The sequence below is a fragment of the Sturnira hondurensis genome, unplaced genomic scaffold (assembly GCF_014824575.4).
Source record: "Sturnira hondurensis isolate 20B ecotype Veracruz unplaced genomic scaffold, ASM1482457v3 Scaffold0006413, whole genome shotgun sequence".
Classification (NCBI taxonomy): Eukaryota; Metazoa; Chordata; class Mammalia; order Chiroptera; family Phyllostomidae; genus Sturnira; species Sturnira hondurensis.
Window position 1 is genome coordinate 50,651,878 of NW_028079044.1, and position 12,590 is coordinate 50,664,467.

General features: G+C 43.9%; 1 non-coding gene across 1 annotated transcript; it reads right to left on the reverse strand.

Annotated features, from left to right (window-relative positions):
* Positions 1–368: 368 nt before the first annotated feature.
* Positions 369–475, reverse strand: LOC118989007 (U6 spliceosomal RNA). Its single transcript, XR_005066909.1, has one exon. It is a non-coding gene; the product is annotated as a U6 spliceosomal RNA (small nuclear RNA).
* Positions 476–12,590: the final 12,115 nt, after the last annotated feature.

Here is a 12,590-nt window from a genome sequence, read left to right on the forward strand (position 1 = left end):
TCTGATTTTATTTATTTGGGGCCTCTGTTTTTTTCTTGATGAGTCTAATTAAAGGTTAATCAATTTTGCTTATCTTTTCAAAAAACCACCATCTGAATTCATTGATTCTTTGAATTTTTGAGGGGGGGGAGCTCTCTGTCATTTAATTCTGTTCTGATCTTGATAATTTCCTTCCTTCTAATCCTATGGGCTTTGTTTCTTGTTCCTGTAGTTCTGTTAGATGTAGGGTTAGGTTGTTCATCTGAGGTTTTTCTATCTTCTTTAGGGAGGCCTGTATAGCCATGAACTTCCCTCTCAGGACCACCTTCACTGTGTCCCATGGATTTGGGGTTGTTGTGTGTTCATTTTCATTTATTTCCATATACTTAAAAAATATGGAACGCTTCACGAATTCGCATGCCGCCCTTGCACAGGGGCTGCCCTAATCTTCCCTGTGTCGTCCCAATTTTAGTGCACGTGCTGCCAAAGGGAGTAGTTAAAGTCTCGATTTCAACTTCCCACCATGCCATCGCTTCTAGGGCACGGCGGCATGGCGCTGTCGCATTCAGCCAGAAAGCCAGAAGCCCGGTTCGACAATAATCTGTGTTGCGTGTTACTGGAAGAATCGGAGACGTTCCCTAACTGTAAAGCTTCCCACGAACCTTCCAAGATATCCTTAACTGAAAAGCTACGCTGTTGAATTCCCTATACATTAATTTACTTACCATATTTTTTAAGTGCCAGTGACTCAAAATCCTGAAACAAGTAAAAAGAAAAACCAAGATCAATGCGTTCAGGACTGCCTCGCAGGCGGGCAATTAGCTTCTGAAATGGAACAGACTGACTAGCAGATTTAAAAAGTGGGCATCGTATGAACAGATAGTTCATAGAAGAGCAAAAACATTTGTTGTCGAACATAAACAGGTTTCACATCCAGTAATGATGGAATCTTCCGGTGTGTTAATTACCTTGCCTATAACTGCATACTCTCAATACAAAATAGCAGGTAACTAAAGGCCCTGGGAGTAACAAAACATAAAAATAAAAGAAGCAAACACTACAGGGGAATTAAACTTTCAAAGAGGGACCACTCTTTATAAAGCTTTTGGACAGAGGACAATCTCTGCTGGAGGCATAAGGGGCACCTAGAACTTGGAGATACATTTAGAACTCCTCTTTGAAAAAAGAAAAAAGGAAGAGGGCAACCACAGCAGCTGGAACGTGTGCAGAAATGTTGCAGAAGCGAGCTGTGAGAGAAGCTCAGAATCGTGCGCAGTCCCTGCCCACCTCTCGGGCTGGCTCTGACGCCACTCACTCGTGGGGCTGACTCCAGGCATCCTGCAAACGTGGCAGTGAGCATTTTAGCTGCTGCTCTGTAGTCATGCACACACTGGAATCTGAGGCCAGTCAAGTTAACCACTGGAGAAGGAAACAAAACAAAAACAAACACAAAAATAATATTGTTAAGGGGAACATAAGAAAATGTCTACGATATATGGTTAACAAAGTCCAGATACAATTTGAAGTCATCCAAATTATTAGATATATTCTATGATAGAAAACATGATCCGTACAAGAGAGACAAGACATAAAGCTCAACCTTAAAATGGCTCAGATGATGGGATTAGCAAATGATATTTTAAAACAGCTATTCTAACTGTGCTCAAAAAAAATAAAAAATGTGAAGATGGTGAGTAAGAAATAAATATTAGCAGAAGGTAAACACTGTAAAAGGAACCAAGTGGGATTCTGAGAAATGAAATATCTGAAATTTAAGAAAAGAAAAACATGCTCTTTGCATAGGATTGCCAATATATTGAAGATGAAAGAACAAACCAGTGACTCTAACTATAGATCAATAGAAATTATCCAATTGGAAAGTGAGAACAAATATAGTATTTTAAAAGCCTTAATGTGCAGAACAATATCAAAATTATAGCATATATATAATTGGAATCTCAGAAAGAAAGGAAGTAAGAATGGGTAAGAAAAAAAGTTTTGAAAACTGATGTTCTCAATTAGTAAAATACATAAATTAAAAAGTTCAAGATGTTGAGTGGACCCCCAGGAAGCTACCTTCAAAGCCAGGAATGACGGAAGCCTGTTGGTAGAAATCGAGCCCACTCCCGAAGGGCTCAGCACGCTGACCCATTCGCAGGGAACTGCGGGAAGCTGCGGAGGCAGGCGAGAAGAGACCCAAACCCAAGTCTCCAATAACAGAATTTTTAAAATCTTCTCAAAGAGAAAAAAAAGTGTCAATATTTTTCAATAATAAAGGCAAAATAAGATGTGACAAGTAAGTGAAAAACCGGGGATGGGCTGGCCACCCGAGGACCTGCAGTATTTGAAACGCTAGAGGAAATTTCTCAAGCGGCAGAGAAGTGAGACCAGAGGGGATCTCAATTATCGGAAGGAATACAGAGTCCTAGAAATGATAAGCAAGCAGGTAAATGTAGATGACTTTCTTCCCAACCTCTTTAAAATACAAAGCTGGAAACAAAAGAATGACATCGTCTCCCAGATTTATACTGCATGTCAGTATAATTTATAAGACAACCTCAGCGCAAAGGACAGGGCGGGTGGTAAATCAGCCTGTTTTATCGCTTGGTTCTTGTATTTTATGTGTATGATTTAAATGCCGTGGACAACCACTTAAAATGCAAAGTTATAGCCCAAAAGAAAACTGCTAAATTAAAATGATATCTAAAAATAACAAAACTCTGAAGCAACGAAAAAGTTTTTAAAGGAGAACACAGAAGCCCTTAAACATTTGACAATTCAGCATGTTTATAAATAATCCATAGACCAAAGAACTCACATGAAGGTGCTGTCATGTGGGGGGTGCTTTCCAAGATGCGGTGAAGGTGTGGTGGGCGGCGGGCACGCACCCACAGGAGAGTCCAGACGCCGAGACCAGAACCCGTCGCTGCCAGGAGGACCAACGGGTGGCGGGCAGCAGTCCTGAGTAGACTGTGACTGGATCCCAGTGAGAACGGGGCCTGGAGTGTCACCGAACTGTAGGGATCACTGGCTTGGGCTCCCCAAAGCCCCATCAAACGTGACTAGGAGCTTGTAGCCAAGAAAGCAAAGGTTTGTTTGAAAGGAAACAGCGCTGTGCCTGGAGTCACAGTTGAGCTCCTGCTCTCTGGTGACTTCTAGGGCATGGGGTGTCTAGGGAAGGGGTCATTCATCCTGGTGGCCTAGGGAGTAGGGGGCATGGTCAGGGTCATGGGCTACTGAGCAGTCAGTGGCCGGGGGCAGGGGCTGCTGATGCATCGGCTGTGATGTCAGCCGTGGTGTCACGTGGTCTGGGGTCGCAGGGATGTGGTCCGTGGGGCCGTTCCACGTTTCTGGGTTTGGAACTGAAATATACCCGAGGTCCTGATGGTATCTCTCATTTGATTGAAATTCTGCCCCTGGGAAGGACAGGCCCTGGGCTTTGTTCCCAAGATTGTTGAATGCTGACCACAACCTCACTGTGTTGGGGGCTTGTTGGTTAAGGGAGCAGTCGTGCAAGGGGGAAGCAAGCAGGTCAGCAGGAGCTGATGGGGCCAGCCCGGACCACCGGCAGGAGCGGAGGAAAGGCCACCCTGAGGAAACCGTCTGTGTGTGGGTCAGGAGGACGCTCCCCAGCAAGACGGCCTGATGACAGTTGTAGAGGGTCATTTGCCAGAGAACCTGGGCCGGTTCAGGAGGTACCAGGGAAGGAAAAGCTCAAAGCCCCCCAGTGCCGGCGCCCAGCCAGGAGCCAGAGAAAAGAGCCCAAAGGAAGCAGGTATGAGACGGATGCCAGCAGGGGACTGCGGTGGCGCCTGCTTCCTCGTGGTCCCGCGGAGCTAAACTCGGCCACCCCGTGGTCACCGCTGGTCCTCGGTGCTCAGGATCTCGGGTGTTTCCTCACTCGCCTTCTCCCCTCTATCACTGGTCTGTCAGTCTCGCGGTGGGGGAAGTTCTTTTGCCATAAATTCCTCACTTTAACCGCATATTTTAAGATCATGGGGCAAGCCCTTATATTCTTTATCTCCCAGTTCCTACTAATCAAAGGCACTTATGACAGGATTCATAAATATTACTGAACAAAGAATGAAGGGATTGGATATTTTCCATATAAAATTTAAAGCCATTATCAGAATTATATAACTAGAAAAATATTTTGAGAGAATTGTCAAACTGTCTGAAAGGCTTTCAGAATCTTTTCTTTAAATTTAAATAAATTCAAAGAATCATTTGCAATGTGAATGGCAGCAACATTCAAGTAAAATTGTAAGTCAGGAAAACCAATTTTCTCATCTACTTTTTAAATAAAGAACAGAGAACAAAATTCCAGCCAATAACCAATAAAATAAAAAGAACTACTTGAGCCCTGGCTGGTGTAGCTCAGTGGATTGAGCGCGGGCCTGCGAACCACATGATTGCGGTTCAATTCCCAGTCAGGGCACATGCCTGGGTTGCAGGCCAGTTCCCAGCAGGGAACTCAGAGAGGCAACCATACATTGATATTTCTCTCCTTCTCTCCTTCTCTTCCCCTTTAAGGATAAATAAATAAAATCTTTTAAAAAAAGAACTATTTGAAATCAATATTAATTCCAAATAAAGGAAAGTGGTGAGCATTGTGTGTGCATGTAGACACACGCAGAAAGTCGACAGAATGTCAAATTCTATGAAAGGGCGAAAGAAAAACAAATAATGCAGAGGTGTGGGGCTAACCTCCGTAAAGTTCTCCATTAGCTTGTCTCTCACTTACTGCTTAAACATCTTTAAAGTGTGTCACAGCCTCACAGAACCACAGAATCCACTTGTCAAGTAAAAACAGCATATGTGACACCCAACCCTGACTGGCACTCCGTAGCGTGACAAAGGTCTACTTCTCACCAGGGTCGGGGTGGACCTGCGTGGCTGGGCACGCCTCCTCTGCAGTTCTCCTTCAGGTGACAGTGACCAGGGCCCCTTCCATCACACGGCTGTGCCACCTCTCAGTCGCCTGTGTGCAGGTGTGAGAACAAGAGAGTATGAACGATGTTGTGGAACCACTTAGGAGGGAGACCTAGACAAGGCCCCATCTTCTGCTTTGCTCAGTGGCCACAACAGGCCTCCCCCTGGTACAAGGGGACTAGAAGCTGCAGTCACTTTGGGTATCCAGGTAGAAAATAAAATGGTTTGGAGAACACACAGCAATCACCCTGCCAGCGCGGGCAGTCTGCCCGATAATTCTACCGATTCCTTCTGTAGGCTGTCCCGCAACACTCAGCCGAACTTTGTTTTCGTACCTCCCTCAGAGGCGGTGCGTGGCATCCGTCTCCTCCACAGACATCTCATCCCAGGCTGAAACATTAAAAGAAAACTGTCCCGGGTGTCACATCCACACGAACTTCACTGGAATTGTGTTCCAAGGATAACGACCGGTTCCCCACAGCAGTTTGTGAATACAGGTTGTAGGGGAGATAAAAGTCACACTCACAGACCCAGGTTATACACAGGGGACACCGGTCCACAGTGACGAGAGCACCGTTTGGGCACAGACTGTGCTTGAACTCCGGTCCGACCTCCTGACTGCTCTCGGAAAACAGCTCATTCGGTTTTGCTGAACTGCATCGGGGTTGGTTTCACCCTAGTAGCTGAATCGCTCACTCTCCCTGAGAATTTGAATGAAATCGGTTTGGATTTCTCAGCGTCATTTCTCAGTTACAGATTCAAAAGCAATCTGATTGCTTACTGCCTAGGCGTCTCCCAAACTGCTGAACACCAACTTATCTGGGAAGTTGAAAACATTTGAAAGACTGTCTTTTTTTTTTGCATCAAAAAACATCCTTGTGCCTGAATTTTATTATTTACTAGAACAGACTTCTAAAAGTGGCAAGATATAAGCATTTCTAAGGCTTACTAATATTGTACTCATTACCATTTATACTGAATATTGTTTTCCATGAACTCTAATTTTTTTTATTTTTTAAATTTTTATTTTTATTTAATTCTTGTTCAAGTACAGTTTTCTGTCTTATACTCCCAGCCCTGCCTCCCCCTAGTGCTCCCCACCTCCCTCCCATTTCTGCCCCCCACCCTTAGTTATTGTCCATGTGTCCTTTATACTTGTTCATGTGAGTCCTTCCCCTTTTCCCCTGTGATTCTCTCCCCTCTCCCCTCTGGTCCCTGTCAGCCTGTTTCGTATTTCAGTCTTTGGTCATATTTTGCTTGCTTGTTTGTTTTATTGTTTAGATTCCTGTTAACAGTGATATCATATGGTATTTGTCTTTCACTGCCTGGCTTATTTCATTCAGCATAATGCTTTCCAGTCAATGAAAGATTGTCTTAAAGCTCAGAATTAAGTCAAGGGGAAAATCTCGCCTGCATCTGAACCGGCTGTTTCCTCGGGAGGCGTTACCGCAGGTCCGTTGACAGTCTGACTAGCCATTTTTCACTGTGTAGGTTGCTTTCAGGAGCGTGTTACCTTCTTGTAGATCAGCACATCAGCCTCGGAATGGACTTCGGGGACTTTCTAGCTCAGCCCTCTCCATGCACAAAACAGGGAAGAGCCCCAGCCAAGCAGGACTAAGCCAGGCCTGCGATGCAGACCCCGGGACTGTGGGTGGAGGGGGTGACCCAAACCTTGCTGGACATCCAGACACTGGAAGCTGACCAGAGCAAACAGTGGTGACACAGCCACCTTCCCATGGGCATTGTCTGCTCCGTTCTACCCACGCAGGTCCCATGGACATTCTCTGGAGTTGTCACACTCATTCCCCTCCGTTCGCTTTGGGACATGCTCTTCCTACTGCTCATACCCCGAGGTGGGTGGGCCTCAGACAGCGGCTGCTTCTGGCTCCAGCAGTCGCCACACTGGGCTCTCTGTCTGCCCTGTGCATCGCTCAGGGTCAGGTGGGTGTCCAGCGCACAGCCCAGCGCACATAGACAGCGATCCCCCCGGGGCAGTGGGGTCTACAGTTTCCCCTTCACATTCGCTGGTGTATTTTGTCCCCAGACCCTGTAGAATGCAGTATGGCCTATGCACTGAGAGCTAAAGGGGGTGAGTCGGAGAGTCCCACGTTTTAATTCCAACTCGGTTGCTTATTGACAGTTTAGTTATCGGGCAAGTTTTGAGACACCCTGGAGTTCAAGTATGACCTGATTCTCGCAGTTGTAGAGAGAATTAAATAAGCTAATTCCTCCAAAGCAGGGTTGCCAGGTTTGGCCAGTAGAACTACAGGGTGCCCAGCTACATTTGAATTTTAGATAACCAGCAATCATTTTTCAGTGTGTATATGGCGTTAGCTTCCTAGGGTTGTCTAAACCATTAGGGCATCTGGGGATGAACAGATAACTGTAGCTGTTCTCTGAAATGTTTCTGTCACATTGTTTCAGTGACCCCAGAGATGCACAGTATTCATATGTATTAACTAAAACAAGAATGGAGGGATATCTCACTTTTTGGTGGCTTTGTGTCAATATTTTAGAAAACACTTACATAAACTTTTAATGAAAGTTGGGTGTCCACTGTTAACGTTTTAAACATATTGTGTTACAGCTTCTAATTGCTAGACGTTATCTGTCCCACTTTAATATGGATGGAAAGTCCTCGCCTTTGACTATCTTACACTTTAGTGAGAAAATATGCAAATATTTGTATTGAAAATACTTGCAATTTTGTCTAACTAATCAATCATTTACCCCTGCCTCGATGTAATAGTTGAAATCATTGAAACCGATTAAGGCAACCAATTCAGTCCAATAAGCTANGTATTCATATGTATTAACTAAAACGAGAATGGAGGGACATCTCACTTTTTGGTGGCTTTGTGTCAATATTTTAGAAAACACTTACATAAAATTTTAATGAAAGTTGGGTGTCCATTGTTAACGTTTTAAACATATTGTGTTACAGCTTCTAATTGCTAGACGTTATCTGTCCCACTTTAATATGGATGGAAAGTCCTCGCCTTTGACTATCTTACACTTTAGTGAGAAAATATGCAAATATTTGTATTGAAAATACTTGCAATTTTGTCTAACTAATCAATCATTTACCCCTGCCTCGATGTAATAGTTGAAATCATTGAAACCGATTAAGGCAACCAATTCAGTCCAATAAGCTACTTATTATTTACTTACTTATTTTGAGTAAGTAAATAATTATTTACTTATTTTACTTACTTACTTATTTACTTACTTACTTACTTATTTTGAGTAAGTAAGCTATTGTGTCTCTACAGAATACTTCCTGATCGCTAGTATTGTCACTGAAACTAAGAGAAAGAGAAAGCACGACAGAGAGAGAAAGTTCTTGCCACTCTGGATATTTTCCATCCGTCTTAAAAATATTTCTATTTTCTTCAGTTTTCTTCCTTGCGAGCACTCCGCTGGAACTGGCGGGGGCATCTGTGCAAGGCTGGACTCTCTCTTCTCAGGGAATCACCCCCCCCACACACACACACACACAATTGCCAGTCTCTTCCTGATCAAAAATGTTAATTCTTATCATTTTTACAGTCAACTAAAACTTATAGCATCCTTCCTTTGGACGCTGTTAAAATGATAGATACTTTGTTTTTCATTCTTTTTCTTTTCTGACAGATAACATGATACCATCCTTGGTTTTTTCTTGTTCCTCTTTATAGACTCATTTTTTAGACGCCAAAGGATCACCAGCATTCTGCTTTACAGCTGGAGTTTTAATTTAAAGCATCGCTGTGCGGCTGTGCCTGTTTTATGTCAAAACATTAAAAGGAGTCAGTTGGTGATGAGGGCAAAGGAGTTCAGATGAAGTGAAACTGATAGATTCATACAAAATAAATTATCATATTTTAATAGCATGGCCAAGAAACAAAAATTGAGTCAAGTAAATAAAAAAATCACATTCCTGGAAATCTTGGAGTGCCTTAATCTCAAAGGAAAAACAAGTGCATTTTCTATTTTATACATGTACATACGTGTGGATGTGTGTGGAGTACAGCAATGAACACGTAATCACCCCCAAACGTTCTTCTTTCACCTTAAGATTTCTATTGTTGTGAAAATACGATACCTCTGCGACCACAGATCAGAGCCAAAGCCCAGGTGCCATCCAGGCAGCTGTGCATTTGAGCACACCTTGCTTTCTAACTGGAAGGTGACATTCCTCTCTGTCTGGGTTGTTCTTCAGGAAGAATCTGCAGGAACAGAATTTTGGGGGTGACCCAGACAGGCTTTGTATGTGACCTTGGCACTTACAGAGCTGCTGCCGAGTCCACTGGAATCTTCTCGCAGCTCGGCGACTCTGCAGCCGGATGGGACCTCACTCTCTGAAACAGACCACAGATGTGACCACTTCTCCTCACAGGACTAGAGTGGAAACAAGCTCACGCGCTTTTAAGATGTTAGTATATAGCTGCCAAGAAGTGCCATTTCCCTCCTCTGTGCATCTGCTATGTCCTACTCCTCATTCAGGACTCAAATCAGAGGCCACCTCCTACGGGGAGCCTTCCTTGAGTGTCCACCTTCCCAACCCCTTTGAGTGGCGATTGCTCTTTTCCTGCTTCTTCCCGATTGCCTCCCTCTGACAATGCAAAACACAGTAGTGAGGTTGCCCGCGTGCTTGTCTGTCTTTCTCCACGATGAGAGCTGTCAATGACCTGTCTTTCCCCGTCAGTATTGGGGACAGTGTCACCCGCAGAGTGGAAGCTCAGTCAGTGGTTTGTGTTACAAACATAGACAAGTTCCAAAACATAAACATCTGTTCAAAAATTCCCAATATATGAATGTGGAACCAAGTCTGCAGAGACCATGAAAAAGAATATTGTGCTTTTTAGATTCCTCTCATAACTTTCACACACTCCTACTAATATTTCTAATTCTCATCATTTTTAATATTAGCAAAACCTAAATTAGATCAAGTCTTACCTTTCTCCCTGAATAATGAAATTTTCCAATGGCTTTTCATTGCTTGAATAATATCCCATTTTTATGTCATTTTAAGAGATCATTGACTGACTAAATCAAAATGATAGCATCGTCTTCTCGATGAATGCCCTACGTAGGAATTACCTGTCAATGGCGATGCCACCATGGTAGGAGGGGAGAATGGGAAATATTTTGTTTGGAATTTCCGCCCCTACATGTGAGGCCTCACAGTTACCTGAAGATGTGAGGTGCTCAGCGTCAGCCCACAGGCTCCCCAGAGTCAGGCCTCCTTGGTGACCTCTTCCATCGACCTTCTCAGGACAGGGTACAGGGAGCACACGGGCAGCGAGAGTAGCCCGCAGCACCAAAGCTTTGAAAGCTTCCGTCTACATTCCCTGACAATGAAAAAGAGTGAGGCCACGGGTGGTTGTCCTGAAGTAGTTTTTCTTATACTCAAGAAAACCATTTGCAAACATCTTGTAGTACTTTTTTTTAAAAAACGGTATATTTATGAATCCATTTCTAAACTTTGCCAAATCCGAGTTTAATTCCATCGGTGGTCAGCATGGTCACCCACCATGCTGGGCCTTGTTTGGTGGTAAACAGTCAATGCAACTATTCCACTGATTTCTCCATGTAGTGAGGATGTTGTTTGCACCATGCAGTGTGCTACACCACAATGTTTTTATATTGTCATCATGAAACAAGTAATGTGTATCTGCCTTTTCACAATTTTGGGCTGAGTTTGCACAGAACTCATATTAATGTTCAAACTTATATAATGGATTTCCAAAATATCGACTTTGCTTCCAGGAGTTTGATTTAAAAAGGAAAAATGGGGCAAGTATTGGAATGAATATTTGAGGCATGAAATTTAAAACTATCATTTGTCTGCAAGGATCTTTCTCTATCAATGGAGCCAACACATTGACAATTATTTTTTACTCTTCATACTGCACAAGAAACTCGGAAGAGCAAACCAGACGACTGGATTTTGAATTGACTTTTATTCCACATGACAGCCCTGCTCCACACTGTGATGAGTAAAAACAGCCGTACGGGTGACAATGCCACCTTCAGGCACAGACTTCTTTTCTTAACTTTTACTGAATTTATTGGGATGACACTGGTTGATAAAATTATCCAGGTTTCAGGTGTACGATTCTGTGATACATCATCTGTGTATTGTGCTGTGTGTTCATCACCCCAAGTCAAGTATCCTTGCATCACCATTCTACTTGCACATGGACTCTAATGAACAAAATAGACTAACAAACAAAATGGAAACAGACTCACAGACACAGAGAACAGACTGACAGCTGTCGGAGGGGAGGGGGCTTGAGGGGCTGGCTGAAAAAGATGAAGGAATTAAGCCCAGAAAAGCAAAGCGTCGTAGGCACAGACAGCATCTGGCAATCTCCAGAGCGAAAGCAGGTGCAGGAGGGAGGTGACGGCAGACACGGACTTTTTAAAATTATTTCTGCTGTTTTAAGGAGGCACTGAGGCAGACTGATGCTTTTTTTGTTGTCCTTTTGCTTTTCGTGCAGTCAATAATATCACCATTGACCCTATGGTGGAATGTAAATCCCATCCAACATCTTGTAGAAAGTTTCGTATTCATCGTCAATTTCACTGAGAAAAAGAAATATGACATTTGGCATTTTTGTCAACCTTTAGCTCATTTCTTCTGAAATGGTTTATTTAAATTAAAGCATTACCCAAAATAAATAGATAGTTATAAAAACAATGAATGGCAAAACCACTGTTCAGAAGATTTTCTGTTCCAAGGATCAGCAAACTTTTTCTGTAAAGGCAAAATATTTTAGGTTTGCAAGCCAAGTGATCTTTCCACGACCACTCAACTCTGCCTCTGGAGCACCAAAGCGGCCCTAAACTGTATATAAAATCTTTGAGCGCACCAACTTCCCCCCCGGCGGAGGAGCACGTTCGGGAGAGCTGAGCACAGCACCGTGGTCGCAGTCCTCGGTGCTACGCTGCACACTGCAAAGGGGCCAAGAGGCTACCTCTCCATGGCCGTGACCACGAAAGGCAAGTGACGACTACATGACGTGAAGGAGGTGTCGGCTCACGCTGCGGAGCCCAGCATTTTGTGACCTATAAATGTATCAAACCAACACACTGTACCCCTTAAACTTACACAGTGTCATGTGTCAGTTAAAGCTCAATAAAAATCAAAAACAGTGAGCATGGGTACGTTCCAATACAACTCCATTTGTGGGCACTAAGGTGTGATTCCACGTAATTATTGGCTGAAGCATTGTCCTTTGGGTGTTTTGGCAACCACTCAAAGGTAAAGGCCGGTCTTGGTCTGCAGGTGGCGCCAACGTCTCCCGTAGGCCAGATCCGGCTCCTGGGCGGTGACTGCTGACCCCTCGGCCTACCCTGGAGTGTACTTTCATTGTCCCAAGGTGATTTTTCGGCTCAGACACTCCAGCCAGTGCACACACAAAGATGTCTATTTCGCCGGGAAGTTTTTCTAGCTCACTCCATGGATTTTATTACTTCTTCCTCTGACCTACTCCTCCACTCTCTATATAATTATTATAGCAGGTCTTAGAGGTTATCGTGCTCAATTACTTCGTGTCAGCCTCCCCATCTAGACTGGGCTCCCGAAAGTTCCGGGCAGCCCTGGGTCTCTCTGTGTGGCTCCATGACCTGGGGCGGTGCTGGGCACTGAACTAGGAGCGTAAACACCTGCTGTGCAAACCCTGATTCTAGAA